A 25,972-nucleotide genomic window follows, 5' to 3' on the forward strand; every position below is an offset into this window, starting at 1 on the left:
GGAATGGGTGTACATACGTACTTGAGAACGTGGATCGTATCACCCGAGGTGCCTACTGCAGGGCTATTAGCCCATACTGGGCAGCTCTTGTTCTCTCCACCTGATTCCTTCCTCGGTTCACGGGTGTCTGCAGGTAGCCTCTTGTCCCTTCCGAGGCGGTTCCTGCCTGTACTACTCCTGCCCCTCTCCTATGCTTGTCTAACCTTGCTTGAGTTCGGGGCCCCGCCTCCACCTTGTTCTGCAGTGCAACGGTGGGGGTGCCTGTTTGGTTGTAAGTTTTCCTGTGTCGGAGGTTTTGTGTTCGCCTCCTTGTGTTTGCAGGTTGGGTTCTGGCTTTGTTTCCGCCTCTCCCCTGTCGTTTGCCTGTCGGGCGGATTCTGTGCTTCTTGGGCACTCTCATCTCTGCTCTTGGGGCTGTGTATGGGGTCAGCCCATGTTGGGCTGCCTAATGTGTTCCTTTGATTGCCTGTTACACTGCACCCGTTTCTTCTACCGTCCCTGTGGCTCAGTTGGGTGCTCAGTTTCCGTCTATGTCCCCTTGTGTGCCACTCGTGTACGATTTATCTATCTTCTCTGTCGCTTCCTCGGGGAGTGTTGTGACGTTTTGCTGCGGTTTTGGTACTGCAGCTGCGTGTCGGGGTTGGTTGTGGCGTTATGTTCGGCCCTTCCCTGCTCCCTCTGGAGCTCTCCTTCCTTGCCGGTCTTGCCGTGCCGGGCCTGGTTTTTCCATGTTCCTTGGTTTCACTATCTTGTCCTCGCCTCATTGTGCTGGCTGGGGATGAGCTTGGGGTCTTCATCTCGCCCCTCGCCTATCCTCCGGTTTCGGTTCAAGTTCCTGAGCCTAGTGGGCTCCCTTCCTTCGTGTTTTTCCCGGCTGCCCCGGGGTTTTCTTGACGCTGGGGCTTTGAGGGGACAGCTCGGCCCCGGGGCCTGCAGGGTGGGTTCCCGGGGCTGGGGTGGGGCTCACGTGAGAGGCCTCAGGCCCCGTTGGTCCCCACCAGGATGTTTCTAACCCTCTGGGGGGGACTTGCAGTTTTGTGGTGTGGGGTTTTCCGTTCCCCCTCTCCGCACGTGCTTTGTGGGCGTCGGCCCCTCCCTGGGCTTGGTTTCCTTGTCTGTTGCACCCGTTGTTTCCGTCCTGTCGGTGGGTGCTTTTCTACAATCTTCGCCCCTTTTTCCGGGACGGGCCTTCTTCCGTCATGTCCCCCTCTTCTTGGGGTTTCTGCATGACTTTTGGTCTCGGGTGCGACGGGGTTTTGGGGCCTTCATCCTTTGAGTTTGCTTTTGTCTCGGCGTCTCGGCGCTCCTTGTTTTCCTGGGAGCGACTTTGCTCCTAATGAGTCTTTTCGCTCCTGCCCTTCTGCGGGATGTTGGTGCGGGGCGGCTCCTTATTCGAGTTCCTTCCCTGTCAGCTGCACTTGTGGGGGTGGTCTTGCACACTTGTGGCATTTTCGTTTTGGTCCTGCATTTTCTTTTCCCTCCTGGGGCTGTCATAGGATTGGCTTGCGGAGGATGTAGTGGCGCTTGAGGCCGTTCCTGGGTCTGGCACCTTGGTTTCTGCTGCTAGCTTTCGGTATCGATATTCCTTCTGCGCCGTTTCGCAGGTTGTATCGTGCATTGTTACACCTCCGGCCTGCTTATGCACTGCCTGTGTCGTCCTGGTCTTTGGACAGGGTGCTCTCCTGTTTTACTTCTCCTTGGTGGTTGTGGCTCCTTGGGGTCAGGTTTGCTTTGCCTCGGTTTTCTTTTTGTGTTGGCATTCGCCTCTGGGGGCCGTGTGGCAGAGCTTCTTGCTCTTCTCAGGCGCAGTGGTTTTTGGCTCCTATTGTCGTGATCTTAGGTTTTCTTCGTCTGCGGCCGTTCTCCCTTTTTCTGGCGAATGCTATACCTTGGGTTGTTGTCTCGACTTCGTGTTGTGGAGTGTTTCTCTGACCGCCTCCCAGGTATGTCCCCTTGTTTTTAGGTAGTCTTTGGTGAGGTAGCTCCGGGGAGCCGTAGGGCCTCCCCCCAGAAAACCAGCGTTGAATGTAATGAAACGAGCTTTTCTGGGTGAGTCCCGGAGGCTCCCTGGCACCCTCCCACCCTCCGGTCGGCGGGTTTTTTTCACGGTTTTGATATCCAGCCTCAGAACTGGGGCGGGGGTCTGGGGCTCCCCCTTCCCCCTTCCGGGGAGGGGGGAGCTGTGCAGACATGCGGCGCGGCTCGCGTGACGTCATGCTTGTTAGTTCGTTTTCCTGGGGGAGTTCTGTCCACTCGTTTGTCGATTTTTGTTGTTTAACCAGAATAGGGGTTTGTTTTGTGGCGCTTACCTTTCTGGGTGCCTGTCCCGGTCGATGGCAGATACAGAATGCTCCAAATCACATGTGCATTTCTATGGGCCATTGCTCCCCGTGCCTCTCTGAGGGGGCCAGGTTCTGGCTCGTGGTCACCGGTAGGCCTAGAACTCCACCCACATCGACTGATGCAAGATAGTTAGGGTATCCATATCAGCCATGGATAGCTCCGGGAAGCCTCCGGGACTCACCCAGAAAATGGCGTTTCATTACATTCAACGCTGGTTTTTTGCCAGACTTCCCTGCCCTATTGAGGGCAATATATGCCACTTACGATTTTATTATTATTTTTCCCATGGTCAGAGAACACAAATTAACAGGTTTAGAAGAAAAAATTATTTTTTTTTTTTTGGTATGTGCCTGTGGGTGACAAATGCTAATTAGCCCTGAGCAACACAAGGGTTAACGAAGATAAGGTCCAGCTCATGCGCTACGGAAAAAATGAAAATATAAAAACGTAAACCACGTACAAAATGCAGTGAAATCATAACATAGAACGAAAAGGCAATGTAAAGGATTTGGGTGTACTCATGTCGGAAGACCTTACCTTCAAAGAGCACAATAAAGTAGCCGTCACAACTGCAAGAAAAATGACAGGTTGGATGACAAGAACCTTTCACACTAGAGATGCTATACCGATGATGATACTTTTCAAGACGCTTGTGCTCTCTAGAGTGGAGTACTGCTGCACAATGATAGCCCCTTTCAAAGCTGGAGAAATTGCTGACCTGGAGAGCGTGCAGAGATCTGTTACATTGTTGGAATGTAACGTACGATTATGTTAAGTTGTTGGGTAGATTAGATACACATTGTTTAGTGAGTTTCATATTTATTTAGTAGTCTTGATTACAGTAGTCGATTGGTGGCATTGTCGTAGATGTTCAGACGGAGCTTGGAGCAGAGCAGAGAGCTGAGTGAGGCCGGAGTTGCGGAGCTCTATGTGGGAGAGCGTGGCGGCTCGATGGGGAATTGTGAGTGTCTGAACTCTGGGAACGAGAGTGTTGTAGCTCGATGCGGTCGTAGTCTGCTGTCTGTTCTGTGTCAATGCTGTAGAGTCTTGGATCAGTTAGAACTGTACACACCGAGTGCTACATGCTTGAGGTTGAAAAGGTGAGGTAAATCCAAAGCGTCTGTGCTGCAGTTATCTGACACACTGTGGAAATTGTACTGTTTGCTATTCTCTTATCGCTTGCTTATATGGTGACTACACCTCAGCTCCCTCCAATAAGATAGGAGGATGGAAGAACTGTTACCTGTTACCTGGAAAGGATTATAGCTTGTGTAGTTAGTGCTAATCAGTTATGCCATTAAGATGATGAGAGAATGGAGCAAGTATATGATTTACTCGCTCCAGATCCTTTACTGCTAGAATCCACTCAGTAAAACATCTAAACTACTGGGACCTACTAAAGAACCTAAATCTGTATTCGCTTGAGCGCAGGCGGGAGAGATACATAATAATCTATACGTGGAAAATATTAGAGGGGCTGGTCCCAAACCTGCACACACAAATAACACCACATGAGACCAGGAGGCATGGAAGGATGTGCAGAATACCCCAGTTGAAAAGCAGAGAAGCAACAGGTACTCCAAGAGAGAATTCTATCAACATCAGAGGCCCGAAACTGTTCAGCACGCTTCCGCTACACATAAGGGGCATAACTGGCCGACCACTCACAGTGTTCAAGAGAGAACTGGATCAGCACCTCCAAAGGATACCTGATCAACCAGGCTGTGATTCATATGTCAGGCTGCAAGCAGCCGCATCAAACAGCCTGGTTGACCAGTCCTGCAACGAGGAGACCTGGTTGACGACCGAGCCACGGGGACGCTAATTAAGCCCCAGAAAAACTCCAAGGTAAGGTAAGGTTGTTTGTCTCTGGGTAGGGGGGGTAGTTTTCATCACTGGCACGGGCACAGGGTACTGCACAGCTAGTTTTCACCTATAACAGTGGCCAGCTCTGTTCCGCCTGGGTACGTTGCCCTCTTGCGGGGTTTTTCTTTTGTTTTTTTTCTGCCTGGTTCGCTTCAGCTCTGGTTCCGTCTGCCCCTCCTAGTCCTTTCCCTTCTGTTGTTCATTTGGCCCCCCATCCCTTGCTTCGGTGCGCTGCCTTCCGTGGTGCAGGCGTCGTCTGCTTTGTTGAAGCTCTGTGCCGCTCCTGCGTGTTGTGGTTTCGCAGTTCTATGCTTCTTGCCTCACGTGTCGGCAGGCGGTGCTGGCTTCTTCCCTAGAATCTGCTTGGATCCTGGCTCTTTGGTTGTCTTCTTTTTGTTCCTTGCTGTTTGCTGAGTCTGCTGTGGTGCAGTACCTGCAGGCGGCCTTGGTTAGTTCTCAGCCAATGTCTGAGTTGTTGTTGCTCCGGGATGGCTCATGAGGGGGCCTTCCTGGAAAGGTTGTGCCTGGGCTCGGGGCTTTTTTCATCATGATAGGCCATTAGTGCCAGATTCGGGGCAGGCACAGCCTATGGTTCCGGCTGTTTCTGGGTGGCGCGGGGTTAGTTAGTCTAGTTCATTTATTATGCACCCCATACCCATCTTGTGGGCGGTAGTGGAAAGGGTTACAGAGGCACATAATGGGCTCAGGGACTGAACCCCACAATTCATTTAGCTCAGCAAGTTCCAATCTTGATGAGCTAGTTACAAAATTCAATATAAGTTGTCACATCAACAATGAGTTCGAGATTGACCTCAAGTACAGGTTCTAAATTAAGCAACTGACATATGTGGAGAGCTAGTGTCACAATTGATATGTTTGTCCTGCACACCGCCCCCCATCCAGTGGGCAGCGGTGGATAGGTTACAATCACTTGCAGGCGATGAGTCACAATAACGTGGCTGAAGTATGTTGACCAGACCACACACTAGAAATTGAAGAGACGACGACGTTTCGGTCCGTCCTGGACCATTCTCAAGTCGATTGTCTCAAGTCGGTTTACAATCACTTAGTTACTACCTACAGTTAGCAAACTGGGGATATTTGGCTAAAATTTCTGGTAGCAGATCATTTTGAATGAAATATTGACACATCGCTGGAACATTGGTTATAGAATTATCTCTAAATTCACGTATCTTTTCGCGGGGATTGCCCTGTTTGCCACTTAGGTTCTCACAAGACGCATCGGCCCTTTTGCGGTTCACCCCATTGACTGGTCGATGGAGGGGGGGGGGGGCAACTCGCCATGTTGCTTGCGCCTGGTCCCATGATTCGTGGGCTTTTCGGGTCGTTTCGTGCGGCCTGTGGTGGTGTTGGGGGTGGGGGTGGTCCTTTCCCCTTGGGGGGTTCGGGGCTGGCGAAGCAGACCTCTTCTCCTGTGCTCTGTCGGGTCATCTCGAAGTGGGTTCGCCTGGGCATGGTCGAAACAACAACGTCCCTCAGGTGGGTTTCCCGCCTGTTTCTGGTCTCAAAACGTGACTGCGCGGACCTCCGGTTTATTCTGGACTTGTCCCATCTGAACCCATGGGTTCATTGCCTCTCCTTCCGGATAACGACTCTGTCCCAGCTTCATTTTCTGTTGGAGCTGGGCACTTGGATGGTGTCCCTGGACCTCAAGAACGCGTATTGGCACGTCCCGGTTCATCCAAGGTTCAGGGACTGGCTCAGTTTTGTTGTGGGGCATCAAGGTTACCGCTTTCGTTGTCTTCCCTTCGGGTTAAATCTGGCACCTCGTGTTTTCACACACCTTCTATTCCTTACTTGGGTCGTGGTGTCCCGCCTGCATCTGTTAGGTGTTCGGCCTCTGGCCTACCTTGACGACTGGCTGGTTTGGGCTCCCAACCAGTCCACATGTTTGCTCGTCAGGGATTTGGTTCTTTCCCAGCTCGCTGGGTTCGGGTTCTTGGTGAACTGGAGGAAGTCCCATCTGGTTTCCCCCTCAGGTTCGATCTTGACTGGGTCTGGTTTGGGACGCTCACACCGCTTCCTTGTCTCTGCCTCCGGTGGCTCTGCTTTGCCTGTGGTCCCGCCTTCGTTTGTTTCTGAAGGGGTTTCCGGGTCACACAGTGGCTGCTCGAGAGCTTGTGCGGGAGCCTGAACTTTGCCACGATGGTCTACTCGCCGGGTCGGGTGTGGCTTCGTCGGCTGTTCTGGTTTCTTCGGGGATGTCCCTTCTGCCTCTCTTGCGACCGTTGAGTTCGGCTTCCGGGGACTTTGCGTCGGTTGCTGCGTCGCCAGCTTCCTCTTCGGGTTTGTGGATGAATTTGTCCATTCATCCACTTGTAAACCTCTATCATGTCACCCAGAACTCTTCAACTTTCCAGTGAATGCAATTTAAGCTTTGTTAATCTTTCTTCATATGAAAGATTTCTAATTTGGGGAATTAACTTAGTCATCCTACGCTGGACATGTTCAAGTGAATTTAAACATTGGAAAGGCGAAGAGCTAGGGGTGACATGATTGAGGTTTACAAGTGAATTACTGGATATAACAAAGGGGATATTAATAGAGTATTAAAAGTATCAACACAAGACAGAACACGAAACAATGGATATAAATTGGATAAGTTTAGATTTAGGAAAGACTTGGGTAAATGTTGTTGTTGTTGTCTTGCCTATGTGCTGAATTCTTTGAGGCTTGCGGTCCCCGGGTGGGCGTTTGGAGGCGTGGACGACATTGGTTTCTTTTAGGGCGTTCTGCTTTGTGTCTGGAGAGTTTCTCATGGGTGGGTTGGCCGTTTTCTTGGTTTTGTGGTGGATCGTCAGTTGTCTTCTGTCTGTAGGGATGGCGTTTCTGTTGACAATATCTTTCGGGACCCTTTCCTCCGTTTTGTGAGCTGTGGAGGGGAGGTTCCTGTAAAGTGGTCTGGTGGGGGGTATAGGTGTTGTGTTGGTTGTCTCTTCAGAGGTTGCGTGGCGTTTCACCTTCCTTCTTGTGATGTCTTCGGCGAAACCATTGGAGAAGCTTGTATCTACCATCTTCAGCTGTATCTGGCTCTGGTTGGCCCCCATTTATATTGTGCAGTTCAGTTTTGGTCGCCGTACTATGGAATGGATATGGGTTCGCTTGAACGTGGGATGGCTGGGTTGGTTCCCCAAATTGGAGGTCTTTCATGTGAGGAGGGATTAACAGAGCTTGGGTTGCGTTCGCTGGAGGGGCGAGGGGTTTGGGGGTGACATGATGGGGGTTTGCAAATGGATGAATGGACACAGCGAAGGGGATATTAATGGGGTATTGGGGGTATCAGCACGGGACAGAACGCGAAACAATGGGTGTGGGTTGGATAAGTTTAGATTTGGGAGAGACTTGGGTGAGTGCTGGTTCGGTGGCAGGGTTGTTGATTTGTGGAGCCAGTTGCCGTGTCGCGTGGAGGAGGTAGGGTCCCTCGATTGTTTCGGGCGCGGGTTGGACATGTATATGAGTGGGATTGGGTGGTTTTAGATAGGAGCTGCCTCGTATGAGCCAATAGGCCTTCTGCAGTTGCCTTTGTTCTTATGTTCTTATGTAAATACTGGTTCGGTAACAGGGTTGTTGATTTGTGGAACCAATTACCGCGTAACGTGGTGGAGGTGGGGTCCCTCGATTGTTTCAAGCGCGGGTTGGACATGTTTATGAGTGGGATTGGGTGGTTATAAATAAGAGCTGCCGCGTATGGGCCAATAGGCCTTCTGCAGTTACCTTTGTTCTTATGTTCTAATGTGCTATGACTTTTACTCGGAAGCATGTCGTTCTTCGTCCCTCTTTGTCGCTTTATGGTCATCTCATTGTGTACAGGGATTCCGCAAAGCTTTTGGGGTTAGTCTTTGACACTCGTTTGTCTTGGTCAGCCCATATCTCTTACCTCCGAGTTGAGTGCTCTAAGGCCCTTAACCTACTGAAGGTTTTGTCCCATACTTCTTGGGGAGCGGATAGGCGCACGCTCCTCTATTTGCACTCCTCTCTCGTCCTGTCTAAACTCGATTATGGTTGCCCTGCATACTCTTCTGCTTCTCCTTCTACTCTTCGCCGTCTTGATGCTTTGCACCATACTGGGTTGCGTCTCAGCTCTGGTGCCTTTCGTTCGACTTCTGCCCTCAGTTTGTATGTTGACACTGGCTTTCTCTCTCTTCAGGACCGCCGTGATCGCTACTGTCCTCGCTATCTTGCCCGGTCCTTACAACATCCTACCTCTCGCCTCTGTCGTGCTTTGACTTTTGCTCCTCCTGTGGTTCCTGTTCCTCTTCATCGTCTCCCACTTTCTGTCCGGTTATCTCGCTTGCAGGATTCTCTTTCTGTTCATATTTCTAATGTTTCTCCTCATATTGTTCCTTCCTTGCCTCCGTGGAGAGTCCCCCTTCCCAAGTTTTGTACGTCATTAACTTGTATTACTAAAGCCTTTACCACTCCTACAATTCTGAAAAGCCTCTTCCTTGAGCACTTTTCTTCGCACTCCCACTCTATTTCCATCTTTACCGATGGGTCTAAATCTGCGGACGGTGTAGGCTACTCTGTTGTTTTTCCTGACCGTACTTATATGTGTCGCCTCCCTTCGGAGGCTAGCGTCTTTACGGCGGAACTTTATGCTATTCTCTATGCTCTTCGTCTCTTGCTTTCTCATTCTCATTCCTCCTTTGTGGTTGTAGTTGACTCTCGTAGTGCCCTCATGGCTCTTGGGTCCTTTAATCTTGTCCACCCAGTGGTCATCGAGATTCAGCAATGGCTGTTTCTTATTTCTAGTAAATTTAAATCATTAGAGTTTTGCTGGGTTCCCAGCCATATTGGTGTTTCTTTCAATGAGCGTGCGGATGCTGCCGCTAAGGAAGCTATCCGTTCTTGTCCCATCTCCCGTAAAGGTACTCCTTATTCCGACTTTTATCCTGTTATTCATTCTTCCATCCTTGCCCGTTGGCAGGGTTGTTGGTCCTGTGGTTAGTAACAAGCTGCATACTCTCAAACGTAGTGTGTCCCCGTGGCCTTCCTCCTACCACCGTAACCAGTGGTGGGAAACTGCTTTGGCACGGCTGCAGGTTGGCCATACTCGCTTAACCCACGGTCACTTAATGGAGCGCCGCCCTGCTACTTATTGTCCGAATTGCGTTATCCCTCTTACAGTTGTGCATATCCTTGTTGAATGTCCTGACTTCCAGGACGAGCGTGTGTCTTGCTTTCCGACCGTCCCTCGCGGTCACTTGTCCCTCGATAGAATTCTAGGTGAATCGGATACTTTTGATATCGTTCGCCTTATGCGTTTTTGTTCTCGTATTGGCATTCTTGGTGATATTTAACGCCCTCTGATTATTTCGCACTTTGATGGTGCTACATAGCCTTCCCGGTTTGGTGCCTTCTATTGATAATTACCTTACCTTTCGTTTAATTCTATCCAAATAGTTTCTGTATGTAGCTCAGTTTTGATTCCCTCTTTGGGACTACATTTCAAATTCTCCCTAACATATATGGCTATTCCCCCTTCTCGTCTAATATATCTATCTGTGTGAAATAGTTTAAATCCATTTATCTGATATTCAGCTAATAGTTCTCTATTTTCTACATTCATCCACGTTTCGGTAAGCGCGATAATATCTATTTTTTTTGTGCAGACAAGAGCATTTAATTCGTTTATTTTATTTCTTAGACTTCTACTGTTAGTGTAATATACCCTAAGTGAATTGTTATTTTGAGGCCCTTCTCTTTCCCTGAGCATTTTACCAATTCCTTTCTCCCTCAAACACATACTTTTATTACCTCCTTCCTCCAAATCAATTCCCATACCACTATCTACTAACCGTTTAAACCCAAACACCTCTAACCACTGGTTCCAACGAGTTTGCAACAGCAACTACCCCAGCCCTCGATAGATGCACCCCGTCACGAGCATACATTCCATTTCTTCCATAGAAGTGTTCCCAGTTGTCTATGAAAGATATTGCATTTGATTTGCAATATCTTTCCAGCCGGCAATTGACACCAAGTGCCCTCGACATCCATTCATTTCCCACTCCCTTTCTTGGAAGAATGCCACATATGATCGGGATTCCTCCCACCCTAACTAATTCTATTGCTGTCTTGAATCTCTGTATTAGTTCCTCACTCCTAACTCGCCCAACATCATTACCCCCTGCACTAATACAAATAATGGGTTTGTTCCCATTTCCCGTCATAATATCTTTCATGTTTTCAACAATATCTCCAATTCCAGCTCCCGGATAGCAGACCCTTAACCTGTTCCCCTTATCTCTGGCACAAAACGTTCTGTCTAAATACCTCACCTGGGATTCTCCCACAACCAAAATTCGCTTCGTTCCTCCCTTTTCCTTTAGGGAACTTTGAGGGACCTGCGCTTCAGTGTTCCTCGTTGCTTTGCCTTTGCCTCTTCGTTGAACTACAGGTTCACCACAGCACTCGTCCTCTAACACATCAAATGCGTTAGAAGTCCTTAGGTTATTAGGTGTCGGTTTTGCCAAGGTCTTCTTAAGACCCCTGTCCTTTACAACTTGCCAAGACGAGGTCTTTTTAATACTGGTCGCCTCCTTTGTTTCTTCCTGATGTTGTTTCAGCAAACGTACCTCCTCCCGTAGCACATCCAGCTCTATCCTCAGATCTCCAACTAGATTGACCAGTTCCTTCACTAATCCTTCCATTATTGCTGTAATAATAATACTATAATCGGAGGTCCAGCTAACACAGATCATAATATGTTAGGGACAATTTGAAATGTAGTCTCAAAGAGGGAATCAAAACTGAGCCACACACAGAAACTATTTGGTTAGAATTAAACGAAAAAGCATATAATATTATAATAGGAGTTATATATAGGCCACCAAATTTAGACAGAATGGAAGCAAAGCATCTATGGGATGAAATATCTAGAGTGTCTAGATCTAACAGTATTTATGTCATGGGTGACTTTAACTTTAGTGGAATAAACTGGTTGAACAAAACAGGGAATAATGAAGCAGAAGATTTTCTAGAATTAATTGACGATTGCTTTCTTATGCAACATTAAGGAACCAACGCGGGGAAATAAAATTTTAGATTTAGAGTCAGGCGCAGACAGTCTCAGTGAGAGGGTGTGTTAGCTGGAGCTCCTGAGTGTTGTTATATTATCATAGCAATATGGAAGTTGTAGTGAAGGACCTGATGACTCTAGTTGGAGCCCTGAGGACAGAGTTGGACTCTCTACGGGAGGAGGTGCGTCAGCTGAAAGAACAACGAGAAGTAACGTAGGAGGAGACCAGTAGTAAAAAGACCTCGTCTTGGAAAGTTGTAAAGGACAGGGGCCTTAAGAAGACTTTGATAAAGCCGCCTTCAAACGCCATAGGAACTTCTAATTCATTTGACGTATTGGAGGACGAGTGCTGTGGTGAGACTGCGGATCGCGCAAAAGGGAAAGCAACGAAGAGCAAGGAAGCGCAGGCCCCTCAGAGAGTAAAAGAAGTACCTAAGCAAACTTTGTATGCTTTGTAAGCATTAGTATGCTTAACTCGATTCATACAGCTCTTGATAAAAAGGAGTTCCCTGTTGGGTTATTTGTGGACCTGCGTAAAGCTTTTGATACTGTCAACCACCATAACCTTCTTCTTAAATTACATCATTATGGAGTCAGAGGACACTCCCTACAATACCTCGAGTCCTACCTTACTGACAGGCTCCAATATGTTTCTGTGAATAATACAATTTCTCCCACCCTACCCATCAACATTGGTGTTCCTCAGGGCAGCATACTTGGCCCTCTCCTCTTTCTCATCTACATTAATGACCTTCCAAATGCCTCCCAACACCTCAAACCAATTCTATTTGCTGACGACACAACCTTCATGGACAGCTGGGAACACTTCTGTGGAAGAAATGAAATGTGTGCTCGTGATGGGGTGCATCTATCGAGAGCTGGGGTTGTTGCTGTTGCGAACTCGTTAGAAGAAGTGGTTAGAGGTGTTTGTTTGGGTTTAAACTGTTAGTAGATAGAGGTATGGGAATTGATTTTGAGGAAGGAGGTAATAAAAGTATGTGTTTGTGGGAGAAAGGAATTGGCAAAACGATCAGGGAAAGAGAAGGTCCGCAAAATAACAATTCACTTAGGGTATATTACACTAACAGTAGAAGTCTAAGAAATAAAATTAACGAATTAAATGCTCTTGTCTGCACAGAAAAATAGATATTATTGCACTTACCGAAACGTGGATGAATGTAGAAAATAGAGAACTATTAGCTGAATATCAAATATATGGATTTAAACTATTTCACACAGATAGATATATTAGACGAGGAGGTGGAGTAGCCATATATGTTAGGGACAATTTGAAATGTAGTCTCAAAAAGGGAATCAAAACAGAGCCACACACAGAAACTATTTGGATTGAATTAAACGAAAAAGCTAATAATATTATAATAGGAGTAATATATAGGCCACCAAATTTAGACAGAATGGAAGCAAAGCATCTATGGGATGAAATAGTGTTAGTGTTAACTAACAGGGAAATGCAAATTAATGACATCGAAATAGGGAGTGAGCTAGGGAGCAGTGATCACAAAGAAATCAGATTTAGCATAGAATGGAATAGACCAGTAGGAGAAAATTCTGTTAAAGTGCCAGATTTTCGAAAAGCTGATTTTAATAGCCTAAGAAATTTTTTGGGTCAAATTGATTGGAAAGTCTTGGGTATGGGGTGGGGGCCGGTCTTGGAGCGAGACATGAACCCAGCGATAAGTGACTTAAATGGGGATTTCGATGTGGATTCAATATATAACTTATTTAAGAATATTCTAAACAAAGCACAGGAACGTAGTATACCATACAAATTGAATAGATCGAATACTAATGACCCAAAGTGGATAACAAAGAATTTGAAGAACCTTATAGGTAAAAAGAGAGCTTGGTACAAAAGGATTAAAAATGGGGAGGTCACTTTAGAACAGGAATTCGTACAACTGGTTAGAAATGTTAAAAAAGAGATAAGGAAAGCAAAAAGAAACTATGAAGTTCGCATAGCAGGGCAAGCAAAGACAAATCCTAAAGGGTTTTTTCAGTTATATCGTACTAAGACTAGGGAAAGGATAGGTCCATTAAAAACTGAGACAGGTCAAATAACAGATAGTGATGAAGAGATGAGTAGTATTTTTAATAAATATTTTGTATCTGTATTTACTAAAGAGGAACTTAACAATATGCCTTCAGCCGAACAAGTCTATGTGGGTGGGGACGAGGACAGGTTGACTAGTTTAACAGTTACCAGGGAGGATGTAATTAAACAAATAGTAAAACTCAAACCAAACAAATCCCCAGGGCCGGATGAAGTGTTTGCCAGGGTGCTTAAAGAATGCAAAGAGGAGCTTTCCGAGCCACTGTCAACCATATTTAATAAATCAATAGAGTCAGGCAGAGTGCCAGAGTTTTGGAAAGTTGCTAATGTGATACCAGTTTTTAAGAAAGGAGATAGATCACTTGCGTCTAACTATCGACCAATTAGCCTAACGTCTATTGTGGGAAAGTTACTCGAATCCATAATAGCAAATAAAATTCGTCTTCATCTTGAAAAACATAAATTAATAATTGAGTCGCAACATGGTTTTATAAATGGCCGTTCATGTTTGACAAATTTGTTATCTTTTTATTCTAGCATTGTTGAGGCAGTTGATAGTGGTAAGGATTGCGATGTTGTGTACCTTGACTTTGGCAAAGCTTTTGGTGCAGTGCCGCATGAGGGACTGATTGGGGAGATGGAGTCTTGTGGTATTGGGGGTGCTGTATTGGGCTGGATTGGGGCATGGCTGTGCCGGGGGAGGCGGGGAGTTGGTGTGGATGGAGTCGGGTCGGAGTGGGAGGGTGTTGTGGGTGGGGTGCCTCAGGGCTCTGTCCTGGGACCTCTGTTGTTTATAATATATATGAGTGATTTGGATTCAGGTTTGAGTAGCAACATTTGCAGGTTTGCCGATGGTGCGGGGGTCGGTAGGGGAATTAATTCGGAGGAGGACTCACTATCACTTCAAGTTGATCTAGATAGGGTTTTGAAATGGTCAAAGGATTGGCAGATGCAGTTTAATGCTGATAAATGTAAAGTTCTGAGGTTAGGTAATGATGATAGAGTTACAAGATACGAGCTAGATGGTGTTGAGATTGCGAAGTCGGATTGCGAAAGGGATCTGGGAGTTATGATTAGTAAGAATTTAAAACAAAAGGATCAATGCATAAATGTTCGTAATAAGGCAAATCGGACACTTGGATTTATTAATCGCAGCGTTAGTAACAAGACACCTGGTGTGGTTCTCAAGCTATATCTTGCTCTAGTTAGGCCCCATTTAGATTATGCAGTTCAGTTTTGGTCGCCATATTATAGAATGGATATAAATTCACTTGAACGTGTCCAGCGTAGGATGACTAAGTTAATTCCCCAAATTAGAAATCTTTCATATGAAGAAAGATTAACAAAGCTTAAGTTGCATTCACTGGAAAGGCGAAGAGTTAGGGGCGACATGATAGAGGTTTACAAGTGGGTGAATGGACATAACAAGGGGGATATTAATAGGGTATTAAAAGTATCAACACAGGACAGAACACGAAACAATGGGTATAAATTGGATAAGTTTAGATTTAGGAAAGACTTGGGTAAATACTGGTTCAGTAACAGGGTTGTAGATTTGTGGAACCAATTGCCGCGTAACGTGGTGGAGGTGGGGACCCTCGATTGTTTCAAGCGCGGGTTGGACAAGTATATGAGTGGGATTGGGTGGTTATAGAATAGGAGCTGCCTCGTATGGGCCAATAGGCCTTCTGCAGTTACCTTTGTTCTTATGTTCTTATTTACTCCAGTCCTGACCCTCTTGCTCTAAATGCCACAGTAAATACTGAGCTAAATAAAGTCCATCTTTGGCTAACTGCCAACAAACTCACCCTTAACATTGACAAAACTTTCTATATTCTGTTTGGCAATAAATCCTCTAGTCATATAAATCTCAAAATAAACAATACCCAAATTTGTAACAAATTAGATGGCAAATTCCTTGGCATTCTCATTGACCACAAGCTGAATTTCCAGGGACACATTCTAAATATATCAAAAAAAGTTTCAAAAACTGTGGGCATTCTTTCTAAGATCAGATATTATGTACCACGCCCTGCCCTGGTGACTCTCTATTACTCCCTTATCTATCCTTATCTCAACTATGGTATTTGTGCTTGGGGTTCTACTACCCAAAATCACTTACGTCCTCTAATTACCCAACACAAAGCTGCTATTAGAACAATATCCAACTCTGGCCCCAGACATCACTCGGTACCCCTACTCAAATCTCTGAATATGTTAGATATTAAGTCACTGCACATTCTCTCATGTGTATTATACATATATAAAACGCTAAACTATAATGCCAATCCTGATCTTAAAAGCTTCATAGAAGGTTGTAACAGAACCCATGAGCACCACACCAGAAATAAATACAGTTTTGATATTCCTAGAGTACGTCTTAATCAAACTAGAAATGCTCTGCAAATCTAGGGGCCCAGAATGTGGAATGACCTTCCCAACCATGTTAAAGACTGTACCTCTCTCAACCAGTTTAAGATAAAAACTAAACACTACCTAATAAATTCCCTGTAATCTACCTCACTCCTCTATTGTCAACCCATGTCTGTTATTTTCTTTTTTTTTTTTTTTTAATCAACACTGTTTGTCAACCTATTGTATTTGTGCTGCTTTTTCAGTCATGTTCCCCCTTTTTTTATCTTTATTTGTATTTGTTCTCAACACTTTTTATTCTTTATGCTCAATTAGTATTAAGTTCTAGATATTTATGTTTTTCTTGCCCGAAACGCATTGCGTAATAGTGGCTTTAGGCATTGTATGTACTAGCTCTATCTATATATCAATCCATTAATGTAACATCACTTGTATGTATATACCTTACCTGAATAAACATCTGAATCTGAAATCTTTAGTTGTGGGAGATTCCCAGATAAGGTATTTGGATAGAACGTTTTGTGCTAGAGATAGGGGGAACAGGTTAAGGGTTTGCTGTCCCGGAGCTGGCATTGGTGATATTATAAACAACATGAATGATATTATGGCTGGAAATGGGAACAATAACGTTATTTGCATTAGCGCGGGAGGAAATGATGTTGGTCGAGTTAGGAGTGAGGAACTGATTCAGAGGTATAAAACAGCCATAGAATTAGGAGCAAGGGAGGAATCCCGATCATATGTGGCATTCTTCCAAGAAAGGGAGTGGGAAATGAATGGATGTCGAGGGCACTTGTGTCAATTGCCGGCTGCAAAGATATTGCAAATCAAATGCAATATCTTTCATAGACAACTGGGAACACTTCTTCTATGGAAGAAATGAAATGTATGCTCGTGATGGGGTGCATCTATCGAGGGCTGGGGTTGTTGCTGTTGCGAACTCGTTGGAACTAGTGGTTAGAGGTGTTTGTTTGGGTTTAAACTGTTAGTAGATAGTGGTATGGGAATTGATTTGGAGGAAGGAGGTAATAAAAGTATGTGTTCGTGGGAGAAAAGAATTGGCAAAATGATCAGAGAAAGAAAAGGGCCTCAAAATAACAATTCACTTAGGGTATATTACACTAACAGTAGAAGTCTAAGAAATAAAATTAATGAATTAAATGCTCTTGTCTGCACAGAAAAAATAGATATTATTGCACTTACCGAAACGTGGATGAACGTAGAAAATAGAGAACTATTAGCTGAATATCAGATAAATGGATTTAAACTATTTCACACAGATAGATATATTAGACGAGGAGGGGGAGTAGCCATTTATGTTAGGGACAATTTGAAATGTAGTCTCAAAGAGGGAATCAAAACTGAGCCACACACAGAAACTATTTGGATAGAATTAAACGAAAAAGCAAATAATATTATAATAGGAGTAATATATAGGCCACCAAATTTAGACAGAATGGAAGCAAAGCATCTATGGGATGAAATATCTAGAGCATCTAGATCTAACAGTATTTATGTCATGGGTGACTTTAATTTTAGCGGAATAAACTGGTTGAACAAAACAGGGAATAGTGAAGCAGAAGATTTTCTAGAATTAATTGACGATTGCTTTCTTACGCAACACATTAAGGAACCAACACGGGAAAATAATATTTTAGATTTAGTGTTAACTAACAGGGAAACACAAATTAATGACATCGAAATAGGGAGTGAGCTAGGGAACAGTGATCACAAAGTAATCAGATTTAGCATAGAATGGAATAGACCAGTAGGAGAAAATTCTGTTAAAGTGCCAGATTTTCGAAAAGCTGATTTTAATAGCCTAAGAAATTTATTGGGTCAAATAGATTGGAAAGTCTTGGGTATGGGGTGTGGGCCGGTCTTGGAGCGAGACATGAACCCAGCGACAGGTGACGTAAAAGGGGATTTCGATGTGGATTCAATATATAACTTATTTAAGAATATTCTAAACAAAGCACAGGAACGTAGTATACCATATAAATTGAATAGATCGAATACTAATGACCCAAAGTGGATAACAAATAATTTAAAGAACCTTATAGGTAAAAAGAGAGCTTGGTACAAAAGGATTAAGAATGGGGAAGTCAGGTTAGAACAGGAATCAGATTCAGATTCAGATTCAGATTCAGATGTTTATTCAGGTAAGGTATATACATACAAGTGATGTTACATTAATGGATTGATATATAGATAGAGCTAGTACATACAATGCCTAAAGCCACTATTACGCAATGCGTTTCGGGCAAGAAAAACATTAATATCTAGAACTTAATACTAATTGAGCATAAAGAATAAAAGATGTTGAGAACAAATACAAATAAAGATAAAAAAAAAAGGGGAACATGACTGAAAAAGCAGCACAAATACAATAGGTTGACAAACAGTGTTGATTAAAAAAAAAAGAAAAAAAAAAGAAAAGAAAAAAGAAAATAGAAAAAAAAAAAGAAAAAAAAAAAAGAAAAAGAAAATAACAGACATGGGTTGACAATAGAGGAGTGAGGTATGTTACAGGGAATTTATTAGGTAGTGTTTAGTTTTTATCTTAAACTGGTTGAGAGAGGTACAGTCTTTAACATGGTTGGGAAGGTCATTCCACATTCTGGGCCCCTTGATTTGTAGAGCATTTCTAGTTTGATTAAGTCGTACTCTTGGAATATCAAAACTGTATTTATTTCTGGTGTGGTGCTCATGGGTTCTGTTACAACCTTCTATGAAGCTTTTAAGATCAGGATTGGCATTATAGTTTAGCGTTTTATATATGTATAATACACATGAGAGAATGTGCAGTGACTTAATATCTAACATATTAAGAGATTTGAGTAGGGGTACCGAGTGATGTCTGGGGCCAGAGTTGGATATTGTTCTAATAGCGGCTTTGTGTTGGGTAATTAGAGGACGTAAGTGATTTTGGGTAGTAGAACCCCAAGCACAAATACCATAGTTGAGATAAGGATAGATAAGGGAGTAATAGAGAGTCACCAGAGCAGGGCGTGGTACATAATATCTGATCTTAGAAAGAATGCCCACAGTTTTTGAAACTTTTTTTGATATATTTAGAATGTGTCCCTGGAAATTCAGCTTGTGGTCAATGAGAATGCCAAGGAATTTGCCATCTAATTTGTTACAAATTTGGGTATTGTTTATTTTGAGATTTATAAGACTAGAGGATTTATTGCCAAACAGAATATAGAAGGTTTTGTCAATGTTAAGGGTGAGTTTGTTGGCAGTTAGCCAAAGATGGACTTTATTTAGCTCAGTATTTACTGTGGCATTTAGAGCAAGAGGGTCAGGACTGGAGTAAATGAAGGTTGTGTCGTCAGCAAATAGAATTGGTTTGAGGTGTTGGGAGGCATTTGGAAGGTCATTAATGTAGATGAGAAAGAGGAGAGGGCCAAGTATGCTGCCCTGAGGAACACCAATGTTGATGGGTAGGGTGGGAGAAATTGTATTATTCACAGAAACATATTGGAGCCTGTCAGTAAGGTAGGACTCGAGGTATTGTAGGGAGTGTCCTCTGACTCCATAATGATGTAATTTAAGAAGAAGGTTTTGGTGGTTGACAGTATCAAAAGCTTTACGCAGGTCCACAAATAACCCAACAGGGAGCTCCTTTTTATCAAGAGCTGTATGAATCGAGTTAAGCATACTAATAAGTGCATCGTTAGTGCTTTTTTTGGGTCTGAAGCCATATTGGCAAGGGCTAAGTATATTGAGTTTGGCTAGATATGAGTAAAGCTGCTTGTATATAAGTTTTTCAAAAATTTTTGACAAGTTTGGCAGGATTGATATAGGTCTGTAGTTGTTAACATCTGTGGGGTCACCACATTTGTGGACAGGCGTTACTCTCGCTTTTTTTAGAATATCTGGAAAGGTTTGGAGTTCAAGTGACTTGTTGAACATAAGAACATAAGAACATAAGAACAAAGGTAACTGCAGAAGGCCTATTGGCCCATACGAGGCAGCTCCTATTCTATAACCACCCAATCCCACTCATATACTTGTCCAACCCGTGCTTGAAACAATCGAGGGACCCCACCTGCACAATGTTACGCGGTAATTGGTTCCACAAATCAACAACCCTGTTACTGAACCAGTATTTACCCAAGTCTTTCCTAAATCTAAACTTATCCAATTTATACCCATTGTTTCGTGTTCTGTCCTGTGTTGATACTTTTAATGCCCTATTAATATCCCCCCGGTTATGTCCATTCATCCACTTGTAAACCTCTATCATGTCACCCCTAACTCTTCGCCTTTCCAGTGAATGCAACTTAAGCTTTGTTAATCTTTCTTCATATGAAAGATTTCTAATTTGGGGAATTAACTTAGTCATCCTACGCTGGACACGTTCAAGTGAATTTATATCCATTCTATAATATGGCGACCAAAACTGAACTGCATAATCTAAATGGGGCCTAACTAGAGCAAGATATAGCTTGAGAACCACACCAGGTGTCTTGTTACTAACGCTGCGATTAATAAATCCAAGTGTCCGATTTGCCTTATTACGAACATTTATGCATTGATCCTTTTGTTTTAAATTCTTACTAATCATAACTCCCAGATCCCTTTCGCAATCCGACTTCGCAATCACAACACCATCTAGCTCGTATCTTGTAACTCTATCATCATTACCTAACCTCAGAACTTTACATTTATCAGCATTAAACTGCATCTGCCAATCCTTTGACCATTTCAAAACCCTATCTAGATCAACTTTGAAGAACCTTATAGGTAAAAAGAGAGCTTGGTACAAAAGGATTAAAAATGGGGAGGTCACTTTAGAACAGGAATTCGTACAACTGGTTAGAAATGTTAAAAAAGAGATAAGGAAAGCAAAAAGAAACTATGAAGTTCGCATAGCAGGGCAAGCAAAGACAAATCCTAAAGGGTTTTTTCAGTTATATCGTACTAAGACTAGGGAAAGGATAGGTCCATTAAAAACTGAGACAGGTCAAATAACAGATAGTGATGAAGAGATGAGTAGTATTTTTAATAAATATTTTGTATCTGTATTTACTAAAGAGGAACTTAACAATATGCCTTCAGCCGAACAAGTCTATGTGGGTGGGGACGAGGACAGGTTGACGAGTTTAGCAGTTACCAGGGAGGATGTTCTTAAACAAATAGTAAAACTCAAACCAAACAAATCCCCAGGGCCGGATGAAGTGTTTGCTAGGGTGCTTAAAGAATGCAAAGAGGAGCTTTGTGACCCACTGTCAACCATATTTAATAAATCAATAGAGTCAGGCAGAGTGCCAGAGTTTTGGAAAGTTGCTAATGTGATACCAGTTTTTAAGAAAGGAGATAGATCACTTGCGTCTAACTATCGACCAATTAGCCTAACGTCTATTGTGGGAAAGTTACTCGAATCTATAATAGCAAATAAAATTCGTCTTCATCTTGAAAAACATAAATTAATAATTGAGTCGCAACATGGATTTATAAATGGCCGTTCATGTTTAACAAATTTGTTATCTTTTTATTCTAGCATTGTTGAGGCAGTTGATAGTGGTAAGGATTGCGATGTTGTATACCTTGACTTTAGCAAAGCTTTTGATACAGTGCCACATGAAAGACTGATTAAAAAAATAGAGTCTCATGGTATTGGGGGTGCTATATTAAGCTGGATTAGGGCATGGCTATACCAAAGGAAACAGAGAGTTAGTATAAATGGAATCAAGTCAGAGTGGGAAAATGTTGTAAGTGGAGTGCCTCAAGGCTCTGTCCTGGGACCTCTGTTGTTTATAATATATATAAATGATTTAGATTCAGGTTTGAGTAGCAACATTTGCAAATTTGCCGATGATACGAAAATCGGTAGGAAAATTAATTCGGAGGAGGACTCACTATCACTTCAAGTTGATCTAGATAGGGTTTTGAAATGGTCAAAGGATTGGCAGATGCAGTTTAATGCTGATAAATGTAAAGTTCTGAGGTTAGGTAATGATGATAGAGTTACAAGATACGAGCTAGATGGTGTTGTGATTGCGAAGTCGGATTGCGAAAGGGATCTGGGAGTTATGATTAGTAAGAATTTAAAACAAAAGGATCAATGCATAAATGTTCGTAATAAGGCAAATCGGACACTTGGATTTATTAATCGCAGCGTTAGTAACAAGACACCTGGTGTGGTTCTCAAGCTATATCTTGCTCTAGTTAGGCCCCATTTAGATTATGCAGTTCAGTTTTGGTCGCCATATTATAGAATGGATATAAATTCACTTGAACGTGTCCAGCGTAGGATGACTAAGTTAATTCCCCAAATTAGAAATCTTTCATATGAAGAAAGATTAACAAAGCTTAAGTTGCATTCACTGGAAAGGCGAAGAGTTAGGGGTGACATGATAGAGGTTTACAAGTGGATGAATGGACATAACCGGGGGGATATTAATAGGGTATTAAAAGTATCAACACAGGACAGAACACGAAACAATGGATATAAATTGGATAAGTTTAGATTTAGGAAAGACTTGGGTAAATACTGGTTCAGTAACAGGGTTGTTGATTTGTGGAACCAATTGCCGCGTAACATTGTGGAGGTGGGGTCCCTCGATTGTTTCAAGCACGGGTTGGACAAGTATATGAGTGGGATTGGGTGGTTATAGAATAGGAGCTGCCTCGTATGGGCCAATAGGCCTTCTGCAGTTACCTTTGTTCTTATGTTCTTATGTTCTTATGTTAACTTGAAGTGATAGTGAGTCCTCCTCCGAATTAATTTCCCTACCGATTTTCGTATCATCGGCAAATTTGCAAATGTTGCTACTCAAACCAGCTACTTTGCTCTTCAGCTACTACTGAAGAGCAAAGCAATAGCAGGGGCTAAAGATCTGGAGGCTTTTTTGTAAATTAAAGTTGGTATCTCCTCAAGGGCACCAGACTTGGTTTTAAGGGAAAGGATTATCTCATTGACGTCAGTGGAGTTAATAGGCTTTAGGTACAGAGACTGTGGATAGTTACCTGTAAGATAGTCCTTAATGTCAGTACTGGAAGATGGAATATCATTTGCAAGGGATGAACCAATGGAAGAGAAGAACCTATTGAACTCAATAGCAGAATCAGAGGCTGAAAGCTGACCATCGTTATTAGACAGGAGAGTCGGTTTGTTATTTAAAGATTTCTTTGATCCCAATATTTGTGAAATTGTGCTCCAAGTTTGTTTAATGTTGCTCTTTATTTGAGTAAATTTATCTTCGTAGTAATTAGTTTTGGCTCGTCTAATTATCTTAGTTAGCAATAATGAGTAATTCTTTGAGAATTCTTTGGAGACAATTCCTAACCTATACTTCTTCTCAAGGTCGTGTTTTTTGTTAATGGATTTCAGTATTCCCTTTGTAAGCCAAGGATTGTTAAGCCTTTTGCTTGTGACTTGTTTTGTAAGCCTAGGACAGTGGGTGTTATAAAGGCTAAGAGTTGTTTGTAGAAAAGATTGCACTGCTAGGTTGATGTCCCCTATGTTACCTAATCCATACAACGGGTTAGAAATGTTAAAAAAGAGATTAGGAAAGCAAAAAGAAACTATGAAGTTCGCATAGCAGAGCAAGCAAAGTCAAATCCTAAAGGGTTTTTTCAGTTATATCGAACTAAGACTAGGGAAAGGATAGGTCCATTAAAATCTGAGACAGGTCAAATAACGGATAATGACAAGGAGATGAGTAGTATTTTTAACAAATATTTTATATCTGTATTTACTAAATAAGAACTTAACAATATGCCTTCAGCCGAACAAGTCTATGTGGGTGGGGATGAGGACAGATTGACTAGTTTAACAGTTACCAGGGAGGATGTAATTAAACAATTAGAAAAACTTAAACCAAACAAATCCCCAGGGCCGGATGAAGTGTTTGCCAGGGTGCTGAAAGAATGCAAAGAGCAGCTTTCCGAGCCACTGTCTACCATATTTAATAAATCAATAGAGTCAGGCAGAGTGCCAGAGTCATGGAAGGTAGCTAATTTGGTACCAATTTTTAAGAAAGGAGAACATAAGAACATAAGAACATAAGAACAAAGGTAACTGCAGAAGGCCTATTGGCCCATACGAGGCAGCTCCTATTCTATAACCACCCAATCCCACTCATATACTTGTCCAACCCGTGCTTGAAACAATCGAGGGACCCCACCTCCACAATGTTACGCGGCAATTGGTTCCACAAATCAACAACCCTGTTACTGAACCAGTATTTACCCAAGTCTTTCCTAAATCTAAACTTATCCAATTTATATCCATTGTTTCGTGTTCTGTCCTGTGTTGATACTTTTAATACCCTATTAATATCCCCCCGGTTATGACCATTCATCCACTTGTAAACCTCTATCATGTCACCCCTAACTCTTCGCCTTTCCAGTGAATGCAACTTAAGCTTTGTTAATCTTTCTTCATATGAAAGATTTCTAATTTGGGGAATTAACTTAGTCATCCTACGCTGGACACGTTCAAGTGAATTTATATCCATTCTATAATATGGCGACCAAAACTGAACTGCATAATCTAAATGGGGCCTAACTAGAGCAAGATATAGCTTGAGAACCACACCAGGTGTCTTGTTACTAACGCTGCGATTAATAAATCCAAGTGTCCGATTTGCCTTATTACGAACATTTATGCATTGATCCTTTTGTTTTAAATTCTTACTAATCATAACTCCCAGATCCCTTTCGCAATCCGACTTCGCAATCACAACACCATCTAGCTCGTATCTTGTAACTCTATCATCATTACCTAACCTCAGAACTTTACATTTATCAGCATTAAACTGCATCTGCCAATCCTTTGACCATTTCAAAACCCTATCTAGATCAACTTGAAGTGATAGTGAGTCCTCCTCCGAATTAATTTCCCTACCGATTTTCGTATCATCGGCAAATTTGCAAATGTTGCTACTCAAACCTGAATCTAAATCATTTATATATATTATAAACAACAGAGGTCCCAGGACAGAGCCTTGAGGCACTCCGCTTACAACATTTTCCCACTCTGACTTGATTCCATTTATACTAACTCTCTGTTTCCTTTGGTATAGCCATGCCCTAATCCAGCTTAATATAGCACCCCCAATACCATGAGACTCTATCTTTTTAATCAGTCTTTCATGTGGCACTGTATCAAAAGCTTTGCTAAAGTCAAGGTATACAACATCGCAATCCTTACCACTATCAACTGCCTCAACAATGCTAGAATAAAAAGATAACAAATTTGTTAAACATGAACGGCCATTTATAAAACCATGTTGAGACTCAATTATTAATTTATGTTTTTCAAGATGAAGACGAATTTTATTTGCTATTATAGATTCGAGTAACTTTCCCACAATAGACGTTAGGCTAATTGGTCGATAGTTAGACGCAAGTGATCTATCTCCTTTCTTAAAAACTGGTATCACATTAGCAACTTTCCAAAACTCTGGCACTCTGCCTGACTCTATTGATTTATTAAATATGGTTGACAGTGGGTCACAAAGCTCCTCTTTGCATTCTTTAAGCACCCTGGCAAACACTTCATCCGGCCCTGGGGATTTGTTTGGTTTGAGTTTTACTATTTGTTTAAGAACATCCTCCCTGGTAACTGCTAAACTCGTCAACCTGTCCTCGTCCCCACCCACATAGACTTGTTCAGCTGAAGGCATATTGTTAAGTTCCTCTTTAGTAAATACAGATACAAAATATTTATTAAAAATACTACTCATCTCTTCATCACTATCTGTTATTTGACCTGTATCAGTTTTTAATGGACCTATCCTTTCCCTAGTCTTAGTACGATATAACTGAAAAAACCCTTTAGGATTTGTCTTTGCTTGCCCTGCTATGCGAACTTCATAGTTTCTTTTTGCTTTCCTTATCTCTTTTTTAACATTTCTAACCAGTTGTACGAATTCCTGTTCTAAAGTGACCTCCCCATTTTTAATCCTTTTGTACCAAGCTCTCTTTTTACCTATAAGGTTCTTCAAATTCTTTGTTATCCACTTTGGGTCATTAGTATTCGATCTATTCAATTTGTATGGTATACTACGTTCCTGTGCTTTGTTTAGAATATTCTTAAATAAGTTATATATTGAATCCACATCGAAATCCCCATTTAAGATAGATCACTTGCGTCAAACTATCGGCCAATTAGCCTAACGTCTATTGTGGGAAAGTTACTTGAATCAATAATTGCAAATACAATTCGTCTCCATCTTGAAAAACATAAATTAATAAATGAGTCGCAACATGGTTTCACAAATGGCCGTTCATGTTTAACAAATTTGCTAACTTTTTAT

This window comes from Procambarus clarkii, chromosome 6, assembly GCF_040958095.1.
Source record: "Procambarus clarkii isolate CNS0578487 chromosome 6, FALCON_Pclarkii_2.0, whole genome shotgun sequence".
Lineage (NCBI taxonomy): Eukaryota > Metazoa > Arthropoda > Malacostraca > Decapoda > Cambaridae > Procambarus > Procambarus clarkii.